Raw genomic sequence first — 7672 nt, 5'->3', positions numbered from 1 at the left:
AAATTCTTCTAATAACGATATAAACAAGGGGTTTATCCTTGTAAAGACTCTAAACTTACAATTTGCTTTCGTTTTTTAACACAAATCCAGTGTGTATTCCTGTGGCCAATTACTACACCCCTAACTTACACTCACTTTCCGGAGAAGTCTGTGTACATGAGCTAATGATCCATATGATGGTTACTGTTTTTATTTAAAAATAATTCATACTATGGTTATCATTGTGGGGTCAAGCAGTCAAGGTAGCCTTTAACGCATTGTCTTTTTGTTGTTTTCCTTTGGGAGCAAGTCCCTCTTCTTCCAGCTGCCTTCTTCGCCTTTTCTTCTTCAGCACACTCCTTGAATGATATTCAAATCTTCCATAGATCTTCTCTCACCCAAGAAACTCTTACCCAATTCTACAGATGCAAGCATTGTTGAGGCCGGAAGTACTTAGCTACCTTTGATTTACTTGTCTGAGCAGCAAATCTGTTCATCACTTTGGGTACAAGCTCAAACTTGCAACCTCCGCTAGCGACTGATGTATGGGTAATGCCTTCCCATGGCAGGTATGAGCCTTAACTTATCTTCCTGTGCTTAGTGTTTAGACATAGATGTATGTCTTCCGTTGCCAATAGTCTACTACTTCTTCACTTGCTGTCAATTTTACTAGCTACCCTGTAGGATCTGTGAGTATTTCAACAAGAAACAATAAATATGTGTTCCCGTAAAAAAAACGTGTTTCTAGAAGCAACCAGATCTATGTAGGCTGCTTAGTTTGGTGGGTCAAATTACGAAGGTTATGTCCTATCATGTATATTTCTGTTACTGTTGTAGGAGAAACACAACACTAATTGCAAAGTGCACTGGAAGTTCATCGAGTTACATTATATACGATGAGGATGATCCTTTTAGAACTTCAATAAGCTGACAATCTGCTTTTGTCTTTTAACACCGATCCAGTGTGGACTTCAATAAGCTTAATAAAAAACTATCTCACACCTTCTTTCTGGGGAAGTTTATGTACAGGAGCAAACGATTCGTATAGTGGTTACTGTTCAAAAAAATGCATATTGTGGTTATCATTGTGGGGTCAAGCAGGCAAGATAGCCTTTAACGTGCTCTCTTTTAGTTGTTTTCGTTATGGTGTATAGACTTCACTAAGTTGCTCTTCTTCCTAGCTGCCTTCTTTCCCTTTTGTTCTTCAGCACGACCCTTGCTATTTGAATCTTTCATGCATCTTCTCTGATCCAAGAAACTCTTACCCAATGACGCAGATGCAAGCTTAGATAGCAACTGAGAGCTTGAGACCTGCGATCTTGGTCAGAGAGCAATCACATGGAAAACGACGGGCAGTACGATCACACCATTGATGTGCTGAGTGCCGGGAGTGGATCAGGGAATCATTTGAGTGAAGGCAACAAGGATGAGTTAGGCATGGGTGCTAACAACATCAGGCAAGATTTATTAGCCAGTAGCAGTGGATCCAGCGCTCCTGAGTTTGAGCTCCTGTGGAGATTGCGGAAGTATTTAGTAATGCTTGGAGTCTTAGCAGTTAGTGTGACATACAATGCGGGATTAACACCACCAGGGGGATTTTGGACACTGAACAAGGATGGCCATCATGCTGGTGACCCTGTCCTGCATGTTTCCTACTCTCCAAGATATGAGGTGTTCTTTTACTGCAATGCAACAGCCTTTGCTGCATCTCTTGTCTTGGTCATCTTACTTCTAAGTAAGAGTGTGGCGAGGCAGAAGACATGGCTCCGTTCAATGCAATTGACTATGCTGCTGGACTTATTTAGCCTGCTTGGGGCCTTCGCTGCTGGAAGCTGCAGGGCACCGAAGTCATCCATTTACATCTGGATTCTAGTCTTTGCTGTTTTTGTGTATGTTGCGATACATACTCTAGTATCCAGAAGGGTTATTCCAGATAGATTGATAAAGAAGCTGCAAGCATTGGTGGATGACATTCTATCCAAACGGGGTGTCACCAGGCAAGCAAGCAGTCATCCAGAGAAAGACATTGAAGAGGCTCGCAAGTTCATTTTGATGCTTGTGACTTTTGCTGCTACTATAACATACCAAGCAGGGTTGAATCCACCTGGAGGCTTTTGGGCTGAAAATCAGTATGACCCGCTTAGTAAGCTGCCTTTGACCATTCCTTACAAGCATCGTCCAGCTACCTCTGTTCTCCAGAGTAACTACCTTCAACGGTATAAATTTTTGTTAGCTGCAATGCGACTTCTTTTGTGGCATCTTTGGTCACAATCATTCTGCTTCTGAGCCCAGAACTGAGTCACCATGAAATAAGGTCCAAAGCAGTGATTGTGTGTGTAGTAGTTGACCTACTTGGTCTGATTGGGGCCTATGCTGCAGGGTGCTGTAGGAGTGTAGGAACATCTCTCTATGTTGTGTTTATCACTGTCATAGTATGGATCTGCTTTGCACTTTTAGCTGCGGCATGTGTTCGCAAACCTGTAGCAGACTGTCTTGGAAGGATCAAATGTCCCAAGTTCATCGATAAAGATAATTCTCACACAACTGATCAGCATACTACAGACCTTGCAGCAGATACGCCAACAGAAGATAGTGCTTCTGTAACAGAAAACCGAGTTCAGAACATTAAGGAGGGTGAATCCGACAGACAGAAAATTGCGAATACCGAGGAGACTGTGGGCGGCTCAGAGCAACCATCTGTAAGTGACCTGAAATCAGAAAATACCACAAATTCAGTTGCAAATGATGCAGTCTCAGCCACAGGAGATCCGCCAATCAAATGTCAGCAAGCTACAAATACTGTGGGCAGTATGCCTAGCACTGAAAATAAATCCGCAGACAACCAGCAAGCTGCAAATAAGAAGGAACACTTGTCACCAACTAATGGTCCAAAGACTGCAAATATTGTTGACGATATGCCCAATAAGCAAGTTGCAGATACGAAAGGACAATATTCATCAACTGATGAACTCAATGATGAAATTATTGTAGTGGATGAGTCATCTGAACAAACAACGTCAGGTAATTACTGCAAAGGAGCCACCAATGATCCCACAGCACAGCAAGTGCAATCTGATGTGCCTATGGGAGCCAGTGGGATTGAGATTGTTGAAAGTACTAACACCGTTATGCCTTCTGGGAATGGGAATGTTGACAAGAAAGGAGGTCTCAGTGAAGATAGCTGCAAAAAGAACTCTGATGAGAGATCAACTTTGGAGCAACTGAAGAAGTCCCGCACATACCTACTTCTTCTGTCTCAAAAACATTGTATTTCCGTTATGAGAGTAATGGAAAGGGGAGAAAGCCCGGTTCGAAACCTACTTCTTCTTGCCATTCTGGCAGTATCTCTGACATATCAATCAGGTTTGAATCCACCAGGTGGCTTCTGGTCAAGGACAGAGAATGATCATTCAGCTGGTGATCGCATCCTTGAGGACACTCACCATTGGCGCTATATTGCGTTCTTCTATCTGAATGCAGTCGCCTTTGTTGCATCTGTTGTCATGATCATTATGCTCCTGAACAAGAGGATGAGCAACAAGGCTATAAAACGATTTGCTCTGCAGACAGCAATGATAGTGGACCTTCTTGCCCTAACGGGGGCTTATGTTATGGGAAGCTCCAGGAAGGCAAGTAATTCCATGTCATCTCATCGTTGGCGTGCCTTGTACTTGCTTATGTTGGTATCCATGTTTTGATTGCAACACATGTAATCCCTAAAGGGTGGAAAGAACGTGTGGCGAAAAAGCTAAAGCTCTTCTCATGCAAACATTTGTGGCCTGAATTGCATCAGTCCGGCAAAGACCAGTCTGGGGATGTTAGCGGGAAGGAGTGGGAGCGGAGGCGTAATCTACTATTAATTCTTTCTGTTCTAGCTGCAACCGTCACATACCAAGCTGGTATGAGCCCTCCGGGAGGTGTATGGTCAGATGACAAGGAGGTCAGTGGCACACCAGGCAATCCAGTACTTCAGCACAATCATTCAAAACGCTATGATGTGTTCTACTACTCAAATTCTGCCACATTCATGTCATCTGTGGTTATCATAATACTACTTGTGAACAAGAAATCCTGTGAGAATGGTATCAAGTCTTATGCACTGAGTATGTCTGGTGGTGGGCTTGGTTGGCCTCTTGATTGCCTATGCTGCAGGAAGCTGCAGGAGATCAAAAGAATCTATTTATCTCATCATCATCGCTGCTGCAGTTCTGATCTCTCTTGTGATTCAAGTCCTTATACTCTCTTCAACGCATGATACAGTAGGAGGGCCATGGAGCAAATGCATGGAACGCCTGCTGAAGCGGCTTCTTCGTCTGAAGGATGGCGGGCAACAAACTGTTCCTGATCAGCAAGGAAGTTTGGAACATGCTGAGAAAAATGAGAGGAAGAGGCACAAATATCTGATGCTCCTTGCAGTTTTAGCAGCCTCCATCACATACCAAGCTGGTCTGAACCCGCCTGGTGGTTTCTGGTATGATGATCCCAACCATGTTGCAGGCAATCCAGTCCTTCATGATATTCATCCCTGGCGATACAGGACATTCTTCATCTTCAATGGTATCTCCTTCATGGCATCTATTGTTGTGATCATGTTTCTGTTAGAAAAATCTGTGAGGAAGAAGGTTGTTACACTGGAGGTATTGCATTTGATCATGATACTAGATCTGCTAGCTCTTATGACAGCTTTTGCTGCGGGAAGCTGCCAAAAATTCAGGACTTCAATGTATGTCTATGTGCTAATAGTTGCTGTTGTAGTATACCTTGTGCTCGCAATAGGTGTAGCGAGCAGCATTGCAAAGTGTCTGAAGACCAAAGGAAAGAAATGAGCACTCCTTCCGAAGACGTCCTGAAAATGCTTCCAGAACAAACTCGCCGGTAGCTGGACCAAGGGTGTGAAGGCCCCATTTCCACGGGACGAGTCAAGAATCTGTTTCGTGTATTACCTGCAAAATAATTGGTGCCTTGTAATCAGCCTTCTTTTCCTTCAAAAAATCCAGATTAACTTGAAAGCTAGCACTTTTTTATATTCTTGGACATTATCCTAGCATAATTAAAATTTGGACTTGAGCGATCAACTGCATATCTGTTAGGTGTTCATATAGTCGGCACTGTAATGGAACTACAGGCATGCAATGCAGATTATTTTCGTTTTGTTTTCTTGGACAACTATATTTAGATTATACAGGCACATGTACTACAGTACATATTTTTCGAATAATTATCTTCATAACTCGAAATCTTATCACTTTAGCCTCCTTTTTTGGCCCCTTCTCACTACATTGATAACTCCGCCAATGCACGCATGATACTCTTCTGTATATAATTCTAGCAATTCAAGTAGAAATTATCCTAGGCATGCGGCTTGGTCTATACTTATGCAGCTCTATCTCTGCTCATAAGTGGAGCTATTTAGCCATTTCTTGGATGATTACGTCCATAAGAGGCTTGACTAGCAGGCTTAGCAAGTTTGCAGAAAGTATTTTTTTTTTGTAATGTCAGTCAGTATTTTGAGCTTTGCAAGGGAAACCGATTCCAATGTCTATTTTGAACAGGTTGGCATCACCAGGTTCTGCAATTTATGAAAAGATCACTCTTCCCTTCGATTGCAGTTATTGTTGAGCTCTGTTTTCCAGTAAGAAAGCAGGATGTGTCGCAGAAAAACAACAACTGAATTTTGTTTCAGTGAACGCATGCTTTAATGCCTGTTCAGTCAGTTAGGATTCGAAATGTAGCTTTTGCATGTTTCATTTCTTTCATTCCGAAACAAAATTCATGTTGCATTTGCCGTGTAAACAAAAGAATTGGTAGATGAGAGTTGTATCTCGTATCCGGTTAACCTGGCGATCACCTAGGCAAAAGAGCATGGTTAATACTTAGAAGCTTGATTGCATCTTTGATGACTAATGGCAGTCTTGATACTTCTATATATACGAGCACCGAAGAAGGTGTGCCGCGCCCGTGACCGACTGCGTATGTATTTTCTCGAAATAAGTAAAAAAAACATGTATTACGCAAGAAAATTAAATAAAAAAAGAACACTAATTCTATTGCATCCTATGATCTGTGTAGACACGTAACAAACGTTAAATGAATTAACAATTAAGTAAACCGGCTTGCGTATTACTATTTTTTCATAAGCACATATTTCCCCCTTCCATAAGAAAATGTGATTGACGCGATAAAAATATGTGTTTGGATTCATTGTCATATGGCTTGTTTGATCAACAGTGAGATCGAATGGGATTGTTATCAATGTATTGATCCTATAGTAACGAAAATATTTGTTGTCCAGTTTGTGCATCCTTTTCACTTGTATTTCATATCCAATTCCTAGTCGTCACATTTTCATTCTTTCTCAAGCATGTATTTATTTAAATAAAATTCAATTTTATTTTTTCTTAGTAATTTAAACCCCAAATTGATATCATTGGTGGAGAACTTATTTAAATGCAATATCTATGAATGGCTAATCTGATAATAGAAAATTTAACCCAATGCATCTTTCAGACTATGATATAGGATAATTGGTATATTCATACTTGGGAAAATTTTGGCGGTTGAGAAATAAAGGGATCTACAATAGTTTTTTGAGCAAACACTACCCTCTCCGAATGATTACCTCTCTTGTATTTTTCTCTTCCTCTTTGATTTGGTTAGTGGAATATAATAGGGAATGGAATGAAGAGGTTGGTGAGTGACAATTTTTATTTTCATGTTGCCTCTTCTAGTTGGTTGCTTATAGTCTCTCGTGATGGAGCCTGTCGTAGAGGTGGCTTCAATGACCGCATTGTGGTTGGAGCTTCGGTCTGGTTGGCCACGGGGAAGGAGAAGGCGAGGTAGACGACGACAATAACATCGACTATTCTCCTTGAGTCGATGAACGCATCGAGGGAGAATGAGTCTCAGTTTTTTTTGGTATTTCTTTTAGATTACTGTTAACGTGAATGTATTAGACTGATTTACTGTTTTTATTGTTCCGGTTTATTGAGGTGTATTGTTTTGGGTTACAGTTCAGGTACTATTTTGGTTTATGGTTCGGGTGGGTTAATGATTTCGATTTATTCAACTATTGTTCCATTTCCCTGGTTTGACTGTTCCGAGTCGAGGGGTGAGGAATCTCAGGTTTTTTTTGGGGAGCTTTCTGGTATTTCTTCTGGATTATTATTTACGTGAATGCATAGTGATGATTTACTGTTTATATGTTCCAGCTTATTCAAGTTTATTGTTCTGAATTACAATTCGGTTATTGTTCCAGTTTACTGTTTGAGTGGGTTAATGTTTTTGGTTTATTCAGGTAATTTTTTTGTTTCAACGGTTTACTGTTACGAGTTTTTGGGATTTGTTGTTTCGGTTTATTTGGGCTGCTATTCGCTTAACAGTTTTGGGTTTATTCGTATACTGTTCTTGGGGAGGGTATAGCATGGCCGCGGCCGTCCCTTGTCAAGGAACGTTGCTGACTATGCGGACATGACGCTACTAGTGACATGGGAAAAGGGAACAGATGGAAAGCGTGGAGTGCCTCCATCCGAGCCGAGGGCTGCGCAACTAAATGCAACCTCATGGGGGAGCCGCCTGATGCACCGGATGGCCTCCACCTCATGGCAACAACAACAACCTCAGCTCAAGATGACGAGGTAGGGAGGAGGGGTGGAAGGAGCGCCCCTCTTGTGGTGGATGACGTTTTGTTCGGATA

The 7672-nt window shown here is 41.7% G+C and overlaps 1 pseudogene; it reads left to right on the top strand.

The window, feature by feature from the left end:
• Positions 1-300: 300 nt before the first annotated feature.
• Positions 301-4875, top strand: LOC123408479 (annotated as a pseudogene).
• The last annotated feature ends 2797 nt before the right edge of the window (positions 4876-7672 follow it).

Source organism: Hordeum vulgare, chromosome 7H (genome assembly GCF_904849725.1).
Source record: "Hordeum vulgare subsp. vulgare chromosome 7H, MorexV3_pseudomolecules_assembly, whole genome shotgun sequence".
Lineage (NCBI taxonomy): Eukaryota > Viridiplantae > Streptophyta > Magnoliopsida > Poales > Poaceae > Hordeum > Hordeum vulgare.
The sequence above is the reverse complement of the archived record's forward strand: the minus strand, read 5'-3'. Positions and strand labels throughout refer to the sequence as shown.